Source organism: Solanum verrucosum, unplaced genomic scaffold (assembly GCF_900185275.1).
Source record: "Solanum verrucosum unplaced genomic scaffold, falcon-dt-bn FXZP01000261.1, whole genome shotgun sequence".
NCBI classification, from domain to species: domain Eukaryota; kingdom Viridiplantae; phylum Streptophyta; class Magnoliopsida; order Solanales; family Solanaceae; genus Solanum; species Solanum verrucosum.
In genome coordinates this window covers 13,918,174-13,938,703 of record NW_026019969.1, presented here as the reverse complement: position 1 = coordinate 13,938,703, position 20,530 = coordinate 13,918,174, and the positions used below count along the sequence as shown (strand labels likewise).

Here is a 20,530-nt window from a genome sequence, read left to right as displayed (position 1 = left end):
GTTTTGCAAAAAGATTACCACATCTTTCTCCCATCAGCACCAGTCCATCTGGTGACTCCAGATCCTTCAAATAAAAACGACGACTTCAGGTGATGAAGTAAAATAATAAAATTCAGCAGAACTTTCTGCATATCAAAATGCATTAGATTAATGTTAAAGAAACTAACACTTACCTTTGTCATCCACCTTGACATAGCAGGTCCCAATGCCTATAGCAACAGATACCTGGTGGAAAGTGGAAACTAGATTAAAGTTCAAACTAGTAGTACACAACTTATAAGAATAACAAACATCAAAAGAACAGTCCTATAAGGAAGTAAATCTCATGGAAAAAAGAACTAGAGTTGTGATAAAAGAATATTCATTTGAAAAAATAATAATAATGATGCTAGAAGGGGAGTGTCATACTAAGAGGAGAAAAAATAGTATCAATTTTCATGTAAAACATATGCCCTCATCATAAGAAGTAGCAAACAAAGGAACATAAGAATTCATAGAAGAGCCTCACTGGACAATAGTAGGCATGGAGAAAGAGAAGCACGTGTGCAACACAGGTCATTCTCACTGCACACAAATGGCAAACTTTAAGAAACCAGACAGTATATCCATAGGTTAGCTGGTGTAACAAAGACGGACCTTTCAATCTCAATAATTTGAAAGAGAAGAGACTCTTTCAGAGAATGCAAGACCTTCTTCGGGCTTCCGGATCATATATGCAAACCAAAAGATCAACCAGGTCAGAGTACAACTTTAGAAGTAAAGTATGTAAATCAATACTTTTCATTTATTTGAATTGTGAGAAAACTATAAGTACTTGGAGTGCATTTGCTTCCTTCTAACTGGCTGGTTGTAAAATACATCACGAACAATGACTGCAAAAAGAAAAATCCCAAGAAATTTCCTTATTAGCAAACAACAGTCAATTCATGTATCAGGTAGGCTTATACAGAATTACCTGTTGTACCAACATTTTGTCTACAATCATCAACTCCGAGGTACAAACACTTGCCGTTCTGTAAACAATGGCAATAACAAAGACCAAGTTAGTAGTTTTATACCTATCCTAATGGATACTACCAACTAAATCTCAAAAAACTGTACTTACGATATCCGTTTGGCCTCCCATGAGCTTTAGTACAATGTCCAACAAAGAAATGTCAGAAATAGAGCTCAGAGCCTCTCTTTTAAAGCCAAAGCTTTCTGGGAAAGCATGCATATCGTTTGAATGGCTATATTTTGATATCGTTGGTGTAAAGGAAGCATAAGAAACCATAGTTAATAAAGAGAAGGACGGGGCGCCAATCCTACAAGTACATTAAGAACCAACCAGTCACCACAAGAGATTCTTGAAAAACACATTAAAATAACTTTATCAGATTAACACAATCAGTATCAATGATGCCAACAAAGGGAGTTAAATGCTGCACATAATTTCTGGCAAGTTGACTGCACATCTAACATGGAACAAAGATGAACAAGTGACACATTTTTTCTTTTTTGGGCAATAAGTCAAACCACTCCTCTCTTAACCTACATTCAAACAAAAGATCATAATCCTTGACTATGTAAAAAGAGACGCACATTTATTTTGACTTGGGCCTCAGTTTCTACATAAGAATATACTCCACCAGACGGCCACAAAGTGATGGGATAATAGATAAAGCACCCTATATCACTATCCTTTTCTTCAGTAATATCACAAAATTGCAATACAAAAGAGTAAAGACATTATTTGGTGAAAGTATTAGTCATGCAGGGGATGTTTATGCAGTGATGATAATGTAAAAACTGTTATGCGGTAAATAATAATGTAGGTGATCCTAATGCGGTGAATAATAAATGAGTTATTCTATGCAGGGACTATCTAATATAAAGGGAATTTTGCCTGTAAATACTCATCCGTGCATTGGTGACACCTGCTTTCTTATTCCATATTCAATCCCGCATAAGTCATGAGGATAATTAATAATGAACAGTTAAATACTGCCAACCAGACGCTGCATAAGTTATGTTGAGCTTATTTTTCTTATGCAGATAACTGAGTGGTACATAGTTATGCAGTTATTATTTTTACTTACACGACCAACAGATGTTATTCTATTTATGCTAAGATTTATATTTGCTAATGATGGAACCAAACGATCCCTAAGAGAAACAATTTTTAAAGAAAATGCACTATAAAGAATTTTATGAGAAACCAAGAACGGACATAATGGACTATGCAAAGGCCAGAATAGACCTGATCAATTATAGCAACTGTTGTCCCGCCCACAAGCGGAATAAACTTCTTATCAACTTGTTGAAGAACTTTGGCACCCTCCACCAGGCAGTTTTATCAATGATATCAGGAACCAATGAAGCACCAACAAAATGCAAGATGCCAGAAGTGACATTGAGTATATTATTCTGATTCTTAAGACTGTTCCAGTAGCGCTCTGCATCTCATATTGGAAAGAAGAAATTCCACCATATTAACATAATAGAGAAGAAGTCACAAAACTGTCCGAGATATAGCTAAGGTACTTAACTGTAATCACTGGACGGAAGTCACTCCATTTGTCCCAGAATATAAGATACATTGAGTTTTTTGTTGGTGCAACTTCTGAAGATTTGAATAGAAGTGTCAGGCATGACAATTCTATCACAAAATCAGAACATAAGCAAGATGGAATTTGAAAGAGACTATGTGGCCTAGGACACTTAGAAAGAGACACTGTAGTATCTAGTGCTTTCATGATTTATAAGAATACAGTCTAAGATAATCTTGAAAAGTCGGTGAAAGAAATGAAGCTAATTAACTGAAACATGCACTAGAAATATTAAGCTCTTATTCAGGACAGGAACTGTTAAGAGTGGGTTGGAGAATGGATTGGTGGTCTGCTCATATGGACTTAGGCAATTCACCCCTCATGAGCAAGTTTTTGGGGTTAAATCAAGCCCAAGGGTCATATCTTCATATGGTATCGGAGAAAGGTTCATCTTGTTTGGGCTCCCGGTCTACGCTCTAGTTGGGACCTAGGCGTGAAAGGGATGTTAGAGTGGGTTTGAATCCCACATTGATGGGATAATGGACTGGTGGTTTGTCAAATGAACTTGGGCAATCCTCTCCCCGTGAGTCGGCTTTTGGGGTTTGGTTAGGCCCAAGGGTAATATCTTCACAGGAACAAATGGCAGGAATGGTTTACCTTCTTTTGACTCTCCATAGCGTGTACTTGTGCACACCCCTTGAGTATGTAATTTGCTATTCCACATGTTAACAAGTTTCATTTTCACACTTGGCCTGAAGAGAGAAACATCAGGTTGTGTAAGTTACTAACATATTTGAGATAATATCAGAAAGAGACCTAACCCTCCCAAGAAATTTGATAACATTACCTTTCATCAGAGAATACACTGTCACCACAACTTTGGGTGGAAGATTGATCACACTTATGGGACGACTGCTGTGGAAGCTCTGAGCAGATAGCTTTTGAAGAATGCTGAAGTCTCCTTACAGCTCTAGTTTCTGCACGGTGGAAACGAACATTAATTAGTTACACATATTTTCTAATATTGTTGATTATTAACACAAACAAGCACTCAAGGACAAATTATCTGGCATTGGATGAAAGGGGTTGCTCTGAGTTTCTGGATTTATAGTTTACACCAACTGTGCAATGAACAAGTGATCCATCAATTCACCAACTTGAAATTTAGGTCTGACAGAGGAATCTGGACTCGGTATCAAGCTTTTCAGAAGCACTTCCCAACAGAATATTCTGTGAAGATCGAATCTCTCTCCTGACAGTGCACTCTCCAATCAGTTTCTTTGGCTGTGGGGATGGAAGTTCAAGTGTGACTTTGCAACTCTGGGCCCTACACTTCTTTTTCTTGATCTCATAATTCACAAGTATATCTGAAAAGCGGAGCAGGGAATGGGATAGCAATAGATGAGGCGGATACTTCAACAACTATATTCTCATCTAGGTTTTCCAAAAGTAGCTTAAGAGAAAAGAAAGTAACTAAACTACACGATCTCATAACACTGAAATGCTTTGTAGCTTCTGATGGGTAAGGACTCTCTCTTCCACTAACCTTCCACAGTGCCCCTCCCCCCCTCAGGGAAGCAGGTGAGGGGCTGCAGCCTACAGGAAAGGGAATGTGGAGTTGCTCTCACCAACAGAGTTACTTCCAGTCCAAAGATTCATGACAGTATCCTCAATAAAGAGAAGAATGGAGCGCCAATCCTACAAGTACCATTAAGAACCAACTAGTCACCATAACAGATTCTTGAAAACACATCAAAATAGCTTTATCAGATAAACAAATTCAGTATCAATGGTTCCAACAGAAGGAGTTAAATGCTGCACATCATTTCTTGCAAGTCGATTGCACATCTAACATGGAAAAAAAATGAAGTGGCATGTTCTAAACCTCTAATAGACAAACAAGAACCACACACACACACCTCTTCGTTATTTTCCTTTTTGTGGTGATTAGTCGAACCTCTCTTAACCTACATATGGTACACAAAGTAGAAATTCTGAGCTGGTGATGACCAGCATTTCTAACAAATAAGATGGCATTGAAGTCAATAGCTTCCTATCCAGTTCATAGCAAGATATCTACATAATCAGACAATGTAATCAGTTGAAACAAAATTCAGTAATCCAGAAAAGTGCAACAGTTCTCAAGTTTGATCTAGTCCATGGTGTGCAGTTGAAAACTAAGAGGAACCAAACGCAGTCCTCAGCTTACATGTGCTCCCACTTCCTCCACTCATCAAAGAAAAATAAGAAAAATTTGTCACTGCCTCGGAGCCTATTCTAGTTATTCCTTAATCACCTCATTCTAACTAATAATTTCTAGTATTTATTAAAACTGTTAGAACTTAAGAGTAGTCTTAAAGTTTTCAAATGAAGCTAGTTCCTCTAAGATGTGGATTGTATCTCATACAGGTTAGACCTACTGGCAGTTAGTCTAAGCCAATACCGGCAACTAGTGTTACTGCTCTCCAGCAACCCACCCTACCTACCAAAGACCTGCACCTTGTACTATCGGTGCCCTTCTCTCTTCAGTATCACATCTCTCTCTCGTGGCCATTCCAGAGAGAACATACCTCTTTTAGGCAACTGATCAAGAAGACCTCTTTCCAATGATAGTTCTAGCGATGTCATGCCTCTCTACGACAACCATTCTAACAGAATCACGCTCTTTCCTATAACTTTCTGACAGAGGCGTGACTCTTTTCAGATGATCGTCTGGTCATGTCGCTCCCCTTTCCGAAGAGCATTCCCACAGCATTGTGCCTCTTGTTGGTGACTATTCCTGTAGAGAAGTGGTCATTTTTCTGACAGCAATATTAACTCTCCTGGTAAGCTTCCAACTACTGGAACTTCTCTAGCCAGATCATCCATAGATATTCAGTTTCTTATCTTTTCGCTATAAGAAAACTAAGGCGGCTTCTTAACTTTGTGCTTTTCTGGTGTCCAATATTAGATAATGCTAGGTGTTAGTACAAAGTTAGGTTCAACTTTAATGAATGTTGCAAAATTTAGTGCAATGGATTCTGGTAAATGGCAATTTTATTGAGTTTCACAGAGTGGTTGTGTAATGAAAATCTAATTAAAGATAGTAACTTACCAGGTAAATGATCTTGAAGCTTGTGAATGAATGTTGTACATCCAACCCCAGTTTTGAATTTGGTCAGCACAGTTGTGTAGTAATTGGTAACCAAAATCAATATACCAATTCTTGCTCGAAATCAAGATCAATGTTACCTATTATAAAGATCCCCACAAAACTCAAATTCAATGTTGCCTATTCATCAAAATCAATATACCAATTCTTGCTCGAAATCAAGATAGGTTGATGTCCTCATTTGTCCAGATAGGAATTGATAATTCAATAAGTTACAGACTCCAAGTACATGCGGGATTTCACTGGGTATGTAGTTGTTGTTGTTACAGACTCCAAGTCCAAGTTGAAATAACATGTTAATGAGCTTTTAGACAATCATTACCTTCTCACGCAGTTCTTCCAAAAGGATTCACTCATCTGCAGAATGCTGTAGAACATTACAATTAGTGTAATATTCAATATAGATAAATGCTAGAATCAAACAAAAGATCATAATCCTTGACTATGTAGTGCAGATAACTGAGTGCTACATAGTTATGAGGATATTGCTTTTTCTAACGTGGCCAACAAATGATATACTATTTATTCGGAAGTTTATGCTGAATTAAATTTGCTAATGAGTCCAACCAAACGATCCCTAAGAGAAACAATTGTTTAAAACCAATGCATTATAAGGAATTCATGAGAAACCAAGAATGGCCATAATGGAATATACAGAGGCCAGAATAGACCTGATCAATTATAGAAAGTGTGGGCACACCACTAACGGAATAAACTTCTTATCAACCATTGGAGAACTTTGGCACCCTCCAGACAGTTTTTATCAATGCTGTCAGGAACCAATGAATCACCAACAAAATACAAGATGCCAGAAGTGACATTGAGTATAGTATCTCATACTGGAAAGGGTAAAAGTCCACTTCTTCAGATTCTCTGTTCCAGTTCTGCTCTGCATCTCATACTGGAAAGGGTAAAAGTTCATCATCTTAACAAGATAGAGAAGAAGTTGCAAAAACATCCGAGATATAGCTAAGGTACTCAACTGTAATCTCTGGACGGAAGTCCCTCCATTTTGTCCCAGAATATAAGAAACTTTGAGTTTTTGTCGGTCAAAATTCTGAAAATTTGATTTTAAAATGTCAGGGGGCATGACAATGCTATTACAAGATCAAAACATAAGCTAAATGGAATTTGGAAAAGACTGTGTGGCCTAGCAGACATAGAAAGAGACATTGTAATCTCTATGGCTTTCATGATTATAAGACTGCAGTCTAAGATAATCTTGAAAAGTGGGTGAAGAAATGAAGCTAATTAACTGAAACATGAACTGGAAAAGTTCAGCTCTTATTCAGGTCAGGAACAAATTGCAGGAATGGTTTACGTTCTTTTGACTCCCCATCGCGTGTACTTGTGCACTCCCCTTGAGCTTGCAATTTGTTATTCCAGATGTCATCAAGTTTCATTTTCACACTTGGCCTGAAGAGAGAAACATCAGGTCATGTGAGTTACTAACATATTTGATTGAGATAATATCAGAAAGAGACCTCACATTCCCGAGAAATTTGAGAACATTACCTTTCATCAGAGAATACACGATCATCACAACTTGGGATGGAAGATTTTGATTATATTGATGGTATGACTGCTGTGGAAGCTCAGAGCACATAGCTTCTGAAAATGATGCAGTCTTCTTACAGCTCTAGTTTATGCACGACGGACAAGAACATTAGTTAGTTGCACACATTTTCTCTCATCATTGATTATTAACACAAACAAGCACTCAAGGAAAAATTACCTGGCATGAGTGGCACATCATGAACACTCTATTCTTATTTCCCGCTGCCTTTCTTGAAGACTCACTCGTGGCAAAGAACTTCATCTTGCCTTGGTAAAATGGAGAGCAATGGCTTATTCTACTCACTGTCTTCCTTATAAGTTCATCTATTTTACCTCCATTTTCAGCATCAATCCATTTATGTGAGTCCCCATCCACCCCAGAGGAGAGCATAGCTCGTGCCTCGTGGTATCAAATAATTCTTAAGATTCTTTTCACCGTGAGAATGCACAAGTATTAAATCATCTCCATCAAAATAGAATGCAGAAGGACCTGAACCATAAACACCCATAGATAAATCCCCCTATAGTGGCCATCTCTTCTCTAGAAAGAGCATAAAAATTGAGATCAAACTTTGCAGTCCTCTTTTTTTCAAATTATTTATGGCAGGGACCAAGAGATTATGTTCCGTGTCTCCAAAATTATATGTCACAATAACTTCACGTTTAACAGGAAATCATCCTCTGTGGGTAAAACATTACTTGAAACATTATTCTATCTAGGTTTTTCAAAAGTAGCTTAACAGAAATAAAACTACATGATGGCATAACACTTGAATGAATTGCACCATCTGATGCATAAGTAACTCTCTCTTCCACTAACCAACCCTCCACAATTTGTTTCCCCCCACCCCCACCCCCCTCTTCTTTTAGGGAGGCAGGTGGGGGCTACAGCCTACAGGAAAGGGAATGTGGAATGGACAAAGGCACGCACATGTACAAATAATATCAAATACAATAAATCCTAAGTGATGTTGCATAAAAATGTCAAGACAATTGCTCTCACCGACAGAATCACTTCCAGTACAGAGATTCGCGACAGTATCCTCAATAAAGAGAAGGACAAGGCACCAATGCTACAAGTACTTTTAAGAACCAACTAGTCACCACAAAAGATTCTTGAAAAACACATCAAAATAGCTTTATCAGATTAACACAATCTGTATCAATGGTGCCAACAAAGGGAATTAAATGCTGCACATCATTTCTGGCAAGCTGATTGCACATCTAACATGGAACAAAAATGAACAAGTAGCATGTTCTAATAGACAAACAAGAACCACACTTACCCACCCTTTTTTTTTTCTTTGTGGTGATAAATCAAACAAGTGGAAACTCTGAGCTAGTGATGAGCAGCATTTCTGACAAATAGCATGGCATTGAAGTAAATAACTTTCTTGCCATTTCATAGAAAAATGCCTACATAATCAGGCAATGTAATCAGTTGAAAGAAAATTCAGTAATCCTAAAAAGTGCAACCGTTCTCAAGTTTGATCTAGTCCATGGTCTACAGTCGAAAACGAAGAGGAACCAAACACAGTCCTCTGATTACATGTGATCCCACTTCCTCCAGTCATCAAAGAAAAGAAAAAATTTCTGATTACATGTACCAACATCTTGTCTACAATCATCAATTCCAAGGTACAAACACTTGCCGTCTGGTAAACAATGGCAAGAACAAAGACGAGGTTAGTAGTTTCATACCTATCCTAATGGATACTACCAACTAAATCTCAAAAGAACTTTACCTTCAAAACCTTACGATATCTATTTGGCTTCCCGTGAGTATTAGTAACAATTTCCAACAAAGAAACGTAAGAAAGAGAACTCAGAGCCTCTCCTTTTGAAAAAAGCCATAGCTTGCTAGGAAAGCATGCATATCATCTAAACGGCTGTATTTTGATGTTACTGGTGTAAAGGAAACATATGACACCATAGTTAGAATGGCCAGACAAAAAGGAAACAGAAAAAAAGATGAAAGAAACAGGCACATGTACTGGCTCCATAAGCACCAATATGTTTGTTCCAGCTCAACTTCAGCTAGAATAAATAATCAGAACATCTTTAGATACAATAGCGACTTTCTTGATTTTTTCTTAAATTAAGAATTTCAATGTAGTAACTTCAAGAAGACAACAAGTTCTTGGTTTTTTCTTAAATCAAGAATTCCAATTGTAGTAACTTAAAGAAAACCAAGAATTCCAATGTAGTAACTCCAACAAGTTCTTGACTATTTTTTTAAATTAAGAATTCTAACAAGTTAAAAAGACAACAAGTTGTCAAATTTTCCTTGAAGAATAACAAGATACGAGTGGCGAAATCTTATGAAAGAGCAGAAGCGTTCATAAGAGTTTTGATCGGAATCGTCACCGGGAAAGTTAAGAGCAGCGCCGGTAGCGTAAAAGATAGGCGGGTCGGGTCGGCTATGGTGGTGAACTTTTCCCTTTCTATAATGCGCAGGTGGGGTCTATTTATAGATATTAATAATTAAATACACGGAAAATAGAATGAAATTGAGTCTGATTGTTTTTTTAGAGCGTGTTTGGAAAGATAAAACTTATTTATTTTAATTGAATTTGGTGCAGGGGGATTAATAATTATTTTATTAGCAAGTTATTGGTATTGTGATTACCCTCTTTCAATTCTCAGAGCGATAAATTGTTGATAACTACATAATGTAATGGTAATCTGATTATTTTGTAATTTCTACATTTTATTTTTATTTTAGTTTTAATTTTATTGTTTTAAATTCCTTTTAATTTTTATTTCTAGTATTTTCTTTTTTTTTAAATCATATTTCATTTTTTTTCTCATTCTCAACCTTTATTTCATATGATTTCATATAATTTTTTACATTATCTGATTTTTTAATTTTATGTTGGTTTTTTCATTAGCATAATTTTGTTAGTTTTCTCATTTCTAAAATTGAAGTATGATTATTGTTGAATAAGGTTATAGACTTACATTTTTTAAAATTCTTTTATATCATATTTATGTGTGTTATGTTGAAATATGAAATAAGAGTATTGTATTTGTACAAAAAAAAAAGTATTGTATTCAAATTTTTGTTTAGACATTAGAACTTGTGTCATATTTTATGTTTAATTTGTCATAGAAATATTGATTTGATACTTCTTATTGCAAGTCATTTATTGTATAGTTAGACATGATAAATTATCTTTTTGTCAAAATATTTTAATAATTTTATGATATTGTATTAAATATACAATTCATAATATTCATAGAAATCTTATACTTTTAATTTCTATGATTAGTTTAATTAAAATATACTAATTTAAAATATATATATTAATTTATTTTATTATATTATTTAAGAACATACATTTATTAATTAATTAATACATTTTTAAAAACGATAAATATCTTAAATTTTGATTTTATAGCATTTATAAAGGTCTTTATTTATCTATCTAATACAAATTTTAAATGGTTAATTTTATTTTTTTAAACTTTAATACAGCTTTATGAATTACATAGTCAATGTCAGATAGTTAAGTTTTATTCTTAGACAATGTATCTTTTATCTATGTTGCCTTTTCAAATTTTTTTCTCTGTGTTCATGAACATATATAGTTGAGGCCAAAGCTTGTTGGAAAAGCATGCATAACATTCGAATTGAAGTATTTTGATGTGGTTGGTGTAAAATAAGCATAAAAACTATAGTTACAATGGTCAGATGAAAAGGTAAAATATTAGAAGATGAAAAAAAATAGACGTATCTCCATAAACTGGGCTAATAAATACTTAAGCACCAATATGTATAATTCAACTCAACTTTAGATAGAATAAATAATCAAAACATACATATCGTAATGATTAACAAAAACAAAATATTTGTAATTAGGATCAGATATTATATGTATACAAATACAAATATTTTGCTACATTCTAAATTAAAATACTATTATATTTTGAAATACAGCAAAATCTTGCAATTCTTTTGCCAAATGATTGACATTAGCTGATATTTCTCTCCATTCATCTTTATTTGACCAATATCCTACGCATTAGACATTAGCTGATACTTCTCTCCATTCATCTTTATTTGACTTAACATAAAATAATTGTAGATAGTTTATCACATTATCTCTATTAGTTGATATTTAGTATTAATTTTTGTAAAATAATATTTAATATTAAACATAAAATATAAAAAAATTAACTCCCTTTTCTTAAAATGTCCAATGACAAAATAAAAATAAAAATTTATTTTAAAAATATATGATATTGCTTTTGAAAAAAAAAACAATTTATATTTAATTAATTCATTTGAAAAGTGTATTCGATAAACAATTTGTATTTAACTAAGAATCAAATTACAAAAAAAATTAAAGTACCTATATATTTTTAATAATATTAAAATTAATGTCTATTATTTATCTTTTTAATTAAAATGTACATATTCCAAAGATCAAATTACAATCTCTTTAAATAAAAAATTTAAAATCCAAATATCACTATTAAGGTAATTTATAAGTAGCTCTTGCTCCTTTCAATTTATATTAAGCTAGCATTTGCTCATAGATTTCCAAATATTATTAGGTGAAATTTCATCATGTGTTTGGACATAGTATTTGAAAAACATATTTAACCTTTTTAGAAAAATATGATTTATATCCACAAGTTTTAAAAATTATCAAAACTAATCATAAGTTTGTATTAAATCAATTGAATCTTCGTTGCAACAAATAACAAATAGTGTCCACGACACTGGAGCCATGTGATAGACAAAACATATGACTTTGTTACCGTGATAGCTTTGTTATCCTGAGTCAATTGTTTATCATTTTCATCAACAATCATATCATCATATTCACTAAATATTTCATCAATACTTTGGTTTTCACATAAAAAATTATGTAATATAACGCAAACAACTACAATAGAGGTATTTTTGTAAAAAATAAAAATTTGGTGTAAAATTTCCCAAATAATTAAATTTGACCCAAATACTAGAAAAAATTAATATTTAAAAATTTGCCAAATAATGACAAATTTTATGGACAAATACTATCTGTCAAACTTTTCCTCAAATATTACTTGAGAAATAGGTCCTAAGATTGATAGTCAGGTTGATTTAATAGTCATGTTATTTAAACAAGAAAATAATCAAACTATTTTTTCTTGATATAAATTACTCAAACTTAAACTAATTGCTGCGAGTCATTTTGATGATTTTTTAATAAAATTTATACCTAAGGAAGGCTAGATCGTCTGTTATAGTAAATTTAATGATTGAATATAATTTTAACTTTGACCATATCCAGTACTAAAGTCACTACCAATCAATTTATCCAGATTCCAGAGAAATTGCTGTGTTCAGTTATCAAATAGTGCAGTTTTTTAACTAAAAAGAAACAATCTCAAAGAGAATTGGATTCAGAAAAAATAAAAGTATGTATGGATAGTTACTAGTAAACGCCTCCTTGAAAAAGTAGAAAAGGCATTATCAGCGAAACCTCCAATTGATTTAGGCCTCCCATGAATCAAATAAGCACTTTGAATTAACTCAGCTTATTTGGGATTATGAAGGCCATTAACACACTTAACAGCCAAAACAAAACACATTTTAACAACAAAAAATATTGAAGAAAAAATTAAGAGAAGAAGATGAAACCCTAGCAGGATGGTGGCGATGAGTACTACAAATCTTGTGCGGCGAGGCTTTATATAGTGATCAATGTGAAGCGTAACCCTATGATTATTACTCTTTTGACCCCTTAAATTTGTTCAAATTCACTTATTGCTCCCATTGTTTCAACTATTTCACTATTGATATACTTTTCTATATTAAGTTATTAACCTATGTAAATAAAAAGGGCAAAATCTTTGATAAGAGCTTTTTGAAATCTAGCGACCTTAACTTTTATCGGATACTCAAACTGAACATGGCAAAACTTTTTCCGACTACAAAATGGGTCATAGTTTAACTACAGTAAAATTTCTATAAATTAATACTCGGTAAATTAATAATCTCTTTAAAATAATATTTTTCTTCGATTTTGATTTCGATTAATGGAAAAAATCATCAATTTCGATAAGATAATAAGATAATATATTTCCAGAAGACCCCTATATAAATATATGGTTCTATTAATATCATAAATTAATAATTCTTTAAAAGTACAAATATATTTAAGACAATTTAGTAAAATATGATTCTATTGTGCTCTGTTTTTTCTTAAAATTTAAATCTAGTTGAAACTCATCTCTAACTTTTCTTATTGCATCCAAAAGCTCCGGTGTTGTCTTTTCAAAATGCACCATAAAATTGTAAAGAGTTCTAGATGCGATAAGTGTTTCCTTACGCGTAACTGGTTCCAAAGGTATAATATCATCTTCAATTTCATCATCAACATTGCGTTTTTTTTATGGTATCCACAATTTCTTCTAAGCTCTGGACCTCTGAACATGTATCACTTTCACCCGGATAATCCAACAAGTTATTGACATCCATTTTACTATGGTAACAGAGATAATTAATCAATGACCTCAAGTTCATGAATGACGTTTTCACAAGTGGGTTCATTCAAATTTTCTGAGATTGCATCCCCCGAACGAATTTTACAATGTCGAAAACAATTTGCTATTGTCTCTTGCTGAACATTTGTTGTCCAAACAGGGATTGCAAAATTGATAGCATCCAAAACATTAAACTTTGTTGGATCGGTTTGTCCCACTTCATAGTCTTCTAATATTCTACAATAAAATCTGTTCGATAATACATCTTGAGAGCTCTTATTATCCCTGCATCACAAGGTTGAAATTAGTAAGATGCAATGATTTTGATGTATTCGTTGTACTTTATGTATAATATTTTGTTATGTGAAATCAATAAATATGATACATAAATTAGTAAGATACAATGATTTTGATATATTCAAAATTAACCTTCATAAAATCTCAATCCATTCTTTAAATTAATAAATATTAATTCATCGATTAAATAATATCTCTATAAAATAATAAAATTTCATGGTCTCACCTATATTAATTTATAGAGGTTTTACTGTAATAAACTAAAAATACAATAGCATTTAGAATCGATAAAGCTTTTGATCTTCCTACAAATTCTAATTAACAATTTACTTATTATAATAATTCCTTTGAGTTCAAAATATAAATGACTACTCAAACCTAACGTTTTTTTTGGCACATGTAGACTAATATCTCAGAGTTATCTAACTAAGAAGCACATATCACACTCATCTTAACATTGGTTTGTAACTTTGCATTAACATGTCGATAGTAACAAAAAAAAATCATATATTCTAATAATGGATCAAATTTGGGCGAGTTGGGTAGGGCATACTTCTCTAATATCTTATACTTGAAGTGGAAGACAATCAAGGCATTACACTTGAGTTGTGTAGGAGGAGAAATACGAAAATATTTTTTTGTTTGATATCCCAAGACCATTTTCAAAACTTAAAAACAAAGAAAGTAAACTTGAATAGATAGAGTATGTTGTTATAATCAGATCTGGCAAATGACAGTTTAGATTGAATTGGGACGAATCAAGACGAATTGATGAGATATTAAATAAGTGCACTATTGATTCGTTCAATAGTTACTTTGACAAAAATAGGTTAAAATATAAGAAGATACTCGATATATAGAAGCAATAAGTGAGAATTTACTTTAGACAAAAATAATAGCAAAAAAGATGTCAAATAGGTTAAAATAGGGGTGTGCATTCGGTTTTTCGGTTTGGTTTTACACTATTCGGTTTGGATTTTCGGTTTTTGATTTTGTAAAAGTGTAACCCAATCCGATCCAAAATAAATTTGGTTTGGTTTGGGTTTCCTCTATTCGGTTCGGCTTTTTTCGGTTTAGTTATTCGGTTATGTCAATAATTAATAACATATATAACCAAAGTAATAATATTTAATCCCTTAAATATTCTTTCTAATATAAATCATAAGTAAAACTTAAAACACAATACTTATAAGTATACCTATTATAGATGTAATTCAAACATAAAATATAAACGTAATCATCATGAAAGACAATAACCAAAAAGGGACAAAAGTGGTTAACTCCAACTTAATTCTAAACCTAAACATTATATATATATATATATAATTCGGTTTTTTTTTTTTTAAAATCCGAAACCAAACCAAAAAACCAAACAAAGTAATTTATTAATCCAAAACCAATCCGAAAAACCAAAAAACCAATCCAAATAAAAATTCGGTTTGATTTGGTTTGGTTATTCGGTTTAATCCGAATAGTGCACACCCCTAGGTTAAAATATAAGAAGATACTTGATGTATAGAAGTAATAAGTGAGAATTTACTTTAGACAAAAATAATAAGAAAAAAGAATTGCGTCTGCCGGGAGTCGAACCCGGGTCTATTGCTTGGAAGGCAATTATCCTAACCGTTGGACTACAAACGCTTGATGAATCCTTTTTCTCAACCATTTTACAAGTCTCTAGTCGTTTTGATGGTATTATCATCTTGTTTAAAATCAAAATCAAATTATCTTTTATCAATTAATAAAATGAAAAACCAATTTCAAACCAAACCAAGAAATTTCATTTCTTTTTACTTATTTGATACTACTATTTTTCAGTTAATCCAATAATTTAATATGTCATTTTGAGTGCAATCAATTTTATCACATTAACAAACATATTGTATAATTCAACCGGTTTAAACTTGAACTGATTAGACAAATGGCTAGATCACCTCAACAAACAAAACGTCAAAGTTTATTAAAATAAACTATTAAGATCAACCACACAAAGTTGATCAACATAAATTCTTACCATAAAAGTAAAATAATAAAACAAAGCACATGACTATAGGAACCACACACTTAAATTCAAATTTCAAACAACAACAAATTAAACCAAACATTAATTCACCACTCACTACTCATTAAAGGGGTACGTGTCATTACTAATCTTCAAATCCCAAATTCGCTTCTAGTTTAATTAAGCGGAGCAATTAGGTGAATCAAGTTTGCATTTAGATGGAAGATCCATAGCAAGAGTGGAATTAATCTTGAAACTAGACAACATTGGACTATTCTTGAAAGTACAAAGGCAAGGCAAATCTGCTTTGGTTAAAGCAGCACAACATTTATCACATGGTGGCAATGGTTTAGGCCCAGATACTGCTGACTTACATGTCATTAAATCATTTATTGTTAATCCACACAAGGAATCTGCACTGGCCATTTCAATTCCAATGGTTGCAACTATAAGCAATGTTGCAAAAAATATGACCAAATTTTGCTTTGCTTCCATAATGATAGATCGATTTCAATTTTTTTGGTGGTGTGGTTTTTGTGAAAGTGGTTAAGGGCTTATATAGAGGATTATTATGAAGACCTTGGCTAGTTGATGATTTTTTTTTTATGTTGGTTAAATGACATTTCACGTGCAGTTCCAAATGATATGTTGTAGGATAATATAATGATTTTAGTACGTACTAGATAAGAACGTACAGTTACATATTCGGATTAAAGGTGTACTCGGCACGAAAGGAAAATAAATGAATTTTTTATTTATATTTCTGTGTTAGATACGTGAGTAAAAAATATTTGAGTATAATTTAGATAAATAATATGAAAGTTGGGGGTTGGGTGGTGGGAGTGAGGGCTAGGGGGTGGAGATGATCAGGTGTGTTGGACGGTGGGAATGACACAATCAATGTGGAATACGTGGAACTTGTTTTTCATAATTCCATTATGAAAGTCATTTTCTTCATTTTTAAGAAACTTTTTTTCTATCGAATAATTCTTTTTTTTAAATTTGGACAATCAAATATGAGAAAAAATAAGATAAAGAACTTCTAAACTTTATTTAGACACATACATAAGTAGAGGTTGAGCTAGAAGGTAGAAACGGAATCGTCTCAACAAGTTTGGGCCTAAAGTCAAACGTTATAGAGAGTCCTTATATTTTAAGTTTTGTGAGAAAAATTCATAGTTGAGTGATTTTGAGGTTATAGAGTGACTTTCTGTGAAAATAAGTACTCCTAGTTGAGTCACCATATGATATATTAACTCTACAATTAACTAAGTATTATTTCATTTCTCAATTATTACGACCTCCACATTAAATAAAGTAATTATAAATTCTATCCAAAAAAATCCTTATATATATATATATATATATATATATAAAAAAAAAAAAAACCTTTAGGAAAAATGAGGGTCCTAGTGATTGCTTTAGTGACCTTATGTTCGAGACGACCCTAAATAGAATGATTTATCTAATCTCTTTTATTGAAAAAATACACTATACAAATGAACTAAACATCCCGTGAGTAGGGTTTTAAAGGTAATAAGTGAATTAAAAGGAATAAGTTTGGGAGAATCTTAACACAGACTAAAAAACAGGCAAATTCTAAGGTTGCAAAATTGGCTTCACATATCACGGACTTCATATCCCTAATTATACTATTTACAATTATAAACTTTTTTTAGAGAGAATAGAAACAAATTTGTAGTGCTTTTAGTCTGTCTAATCAATTATTCTTTAGTGGTCACGAGAGTCATAAATTTTAATGTATAGTAATATATATAATATATGATATTTCTATACCATTGAAGTACATTGAAACCAGTTATTGATGCCCATGGTACTGTTGTGTTGTTCACATATAATTTACATTAATAACCACTTCTGGCATTATATTTAGAACTTAGCAACTTAATGAATATAAGAAAAGTTCGACAGTAGTCACCTCCTCTGAAGATTAAATTCATAAATCAAAACTAATATTAAGACCTTTAAATATAACATGAAGTGAGAAAATGGTTATCAAGATTTGATTTTAAAAACCTTATACAACAAATTAACGAGGGGCAAGTATATCATCTATTAGCTCATGAACCTACCTAAATGAAAATCTAAATTGGGAAGCAAGACTTGATAAATAGTGATCGCAAAAAATGAGAAAATTAGTGATATCTGTTTGTTACCAGTAGAATGATCATAAATATCTCATAAAATTAGTTGAGATATATCCGTACATCATAATTATATAAAAATATTTAGCCTAAGCAAGTCCCTTAAATTTAAATGGAATTGATTTGTACCATCATTACTACAAGACTTTTTACTCTTTGTTTCATCATTTCAATGGGGATCACAATTCTAAATGACATTCAGTCATTCAAATCATAATTTCACTTGAAGGTAAAGCTTCATTTATATTCCTAATTAACTATAAAGTTTTAAAATAATAAGCCAAATTATAAAACAAACTCCGGTGTAAATTAGGTAATAAAATTAGCTCATAAAAATATAATCATCATTTCAACTCTATCCGTACTATAGTTGATTTTAGCTCAACTTTTGAGTAAATCAATAACATGTCGATATATTAACCCAACTCATTTTAACCCACTCAAGAAAAAAATCATAGGAAACGGGAAGAAAACAAAATCAAAGTCTGTCGTCTTCTGAACTTCTCTTTTACTTTCTTTTTATCGATAATGTACAAAATAGTTTGGAGTAGAACACTCATATATCATAGATGAACAAAATGTAAGAAATTAAAATTATTACGAAATAGCTGCAAATGAGCATATTAAATATAACAAAATATAAGATGTAAACATATGCATGGCAAAACAATATTAATCAATATATGTATTAATATTGACACTTCATTTAATTAAAAGTTAAATATGCTTAGTCTAATAATATAAGGATCAAATTAATAATATGACAACAACTCAAGCACTAAGATTGCTCCTTATTTTTGCTTTGAGATTCAATTGAGTTGAATTAATTCGGTATAAGACCTTTTAAAGAAAAAATGTTTCTACCCATATACTTTAAATTTTATGAATTGCTATAATGATTTCAAGTTAATACAATTAATAATTTAATATGGGTAAGTTATTGTATTCATTTGATCCTGGTCTACCATTGTTTTTATCAAAACTTCTTCACTATTAGAAAATGATTCCAATTTTTTTTTTATTAGAAATGAAAATCTTATCCATCTCACGGTAATCGTGGGAGAGGCAAAAAGGTTAGGAAGCACGTGAGGGATAACAAATAAACTTAACTAAAAGATTGGTTTTCTCTATTTGACGTAGCGTACAATCCTTTTGAATCCTACTTAAGGCGGCAACCACTCAATTGCTGACACGCGTCCACTATGATGACGTGTCAACCCCCGAAATGCCCGGGTTCGATAAAAATTCCCAACTGCTCCGAAAATAACGCACCCTGCGTATGTTAAAGCACGCGGTGCTGTTTTGTAACATAACGGTTTATGCTTCTTTTTTATCCACCTTTTTTTTAAAGCTACCTTGAATTCAATGAAATTACGAATATACCATTGTCAACTCTAGTTGTGTTAAATATTTTAACAAAAAATGTGTTAAATAAATAGCTTTTTCTTTATCCTTTAAAAAAATAAGATTGACTGATGAGTACAAAATGTGAGCTTATGGTGGGAAAGGGTGGTCTCGATCTTGTTTGGCATGGTAGCACTCTCGATAATTGTAAACTCAATAAAAGATTTCGTGCTCAAGTTGAAAGGCACTCCTTTTATTCATTGAGTCAAGAATTAATTTGCTATTCGGTGTTTGATTGTCCTATATTTTCTTAGTTTTACATTGATTGATATTTATTGATATGCTTCAATATTTTGCTCATTTTTTTAATTCAGTATTTTCAACGAAGAGTATAGATTTTGTATGTGAAAATTTGACTAAAATTTTATGTTAAAGTAAAATGTATTCAATTAGAATTTTAAGAGGCAAATTTGTCTATACTCGTATGTATTATTGTAAATAAACTAGATTCATATATCGAAAACAAGTAAATTATTCTCCAATGTTATAATGTGGTACCTAAAATTTGATAGTAAAGAAAATATAGTGAAGAAAATATTGTCACAATAAAAAGGTGTATTTGTAGAAATTTTCGCAATAATTGCATTAATGTCATCGCGTAGTAATAGAAACTTCTTTTATCTTTTGACATCAAATACTCCATACGTTTAATTTTCATTTGCATAGTTATTAATTATGGAAACTATGATGCATTAATTTAACCTTTCTACCTAAACATTACGTACACAATTTCAAAACCATTGCATTCAAACATCATAGTTGACACTTGTAACAATGACAACTGTTATCTAAACAACAAAAGAAGAACCAAAAAAGATAAAAAGGGGAATAAAGAAAGCAACAACTAATGACTTTCATGGCAAGTCACTTGTCTTAGCTTGGTCTTTCACATAACTAATTTTGCCTATAAATATTGCTGCTTCCCATCATAATTTTAACCCAAAAA

The 20,530-nt window shown here is 32.1% G+C and overlaps 2 protein-coding genes, 2 long non-coding RNA genes and 2 other non-coding genes across 6 annotated transcripts in view; all 6 read right to left on the bottom strand.

The window, feature by feature from the left end:
• LOC125816642 (polyol transporter 5-like) overlaps positions 1 to 20,530 on the bottom strand; it is a 267,811-nt gene that overhangs the window by 54,972 nt on the left and 192,309 nt on the right. The window lies entirely within an intron of this gene.
• Positions 1 to 20,530, bottom strand: part of LOC125816669 (tyrosine--tRNA ligase 1, cytoplasmic) — a 43,138-nt gene that overhangs the window by 7,209 nt on the left and 15,399 nt on the right. The window lies entirely within an intron of this gene.
• LOC125816716 (uncharacterized) lies at positions 658 to 1,033 on the bottom strand. Its single transcript, XR_007442238.1, has 3 exons — positions 969 to 1,033; positions 815 to 872; positions 658 to 692 (listed from the first exon to the last, which is right to left on the bottom strand). It is a non-coding gene; the product is annotated as an uncharacterized LOC125816716 (long non-coding RNA).
• Positions 3,208 to 3,630, bottom strand: LOC125816715 (uncharacterized). Its single transcript, XR_007442237.1, has 3 exons — positions 3,588 to 3,630; positions 3,371 to 3,498; positions 3,208 to 3,274 (listed from the first exon to the last, which is right to left on the bottom strand). It is a non-coding gene; the product is annotated as an uncharacterized LOC125816715 (long non-coding RNA).
• On the bottom strand, positions 12,649 to 12,779 carry LOC125816942 (small nucleolar RNA snoR83). Its single transcript, XR_007442265.1, has one exon. It is a non-coding gene; the product is annotated as a small nucleolar RNA snoR83 (small nucleolar RNA).
• Positions 15,583 to 15,654, bottom strand: TRNAG-UCC (transfer RNA glycine (anticodon UCC)). The gene has a single exon. It is a non-coding gene; the product is annotated as a tRNA-Gly (tRNA).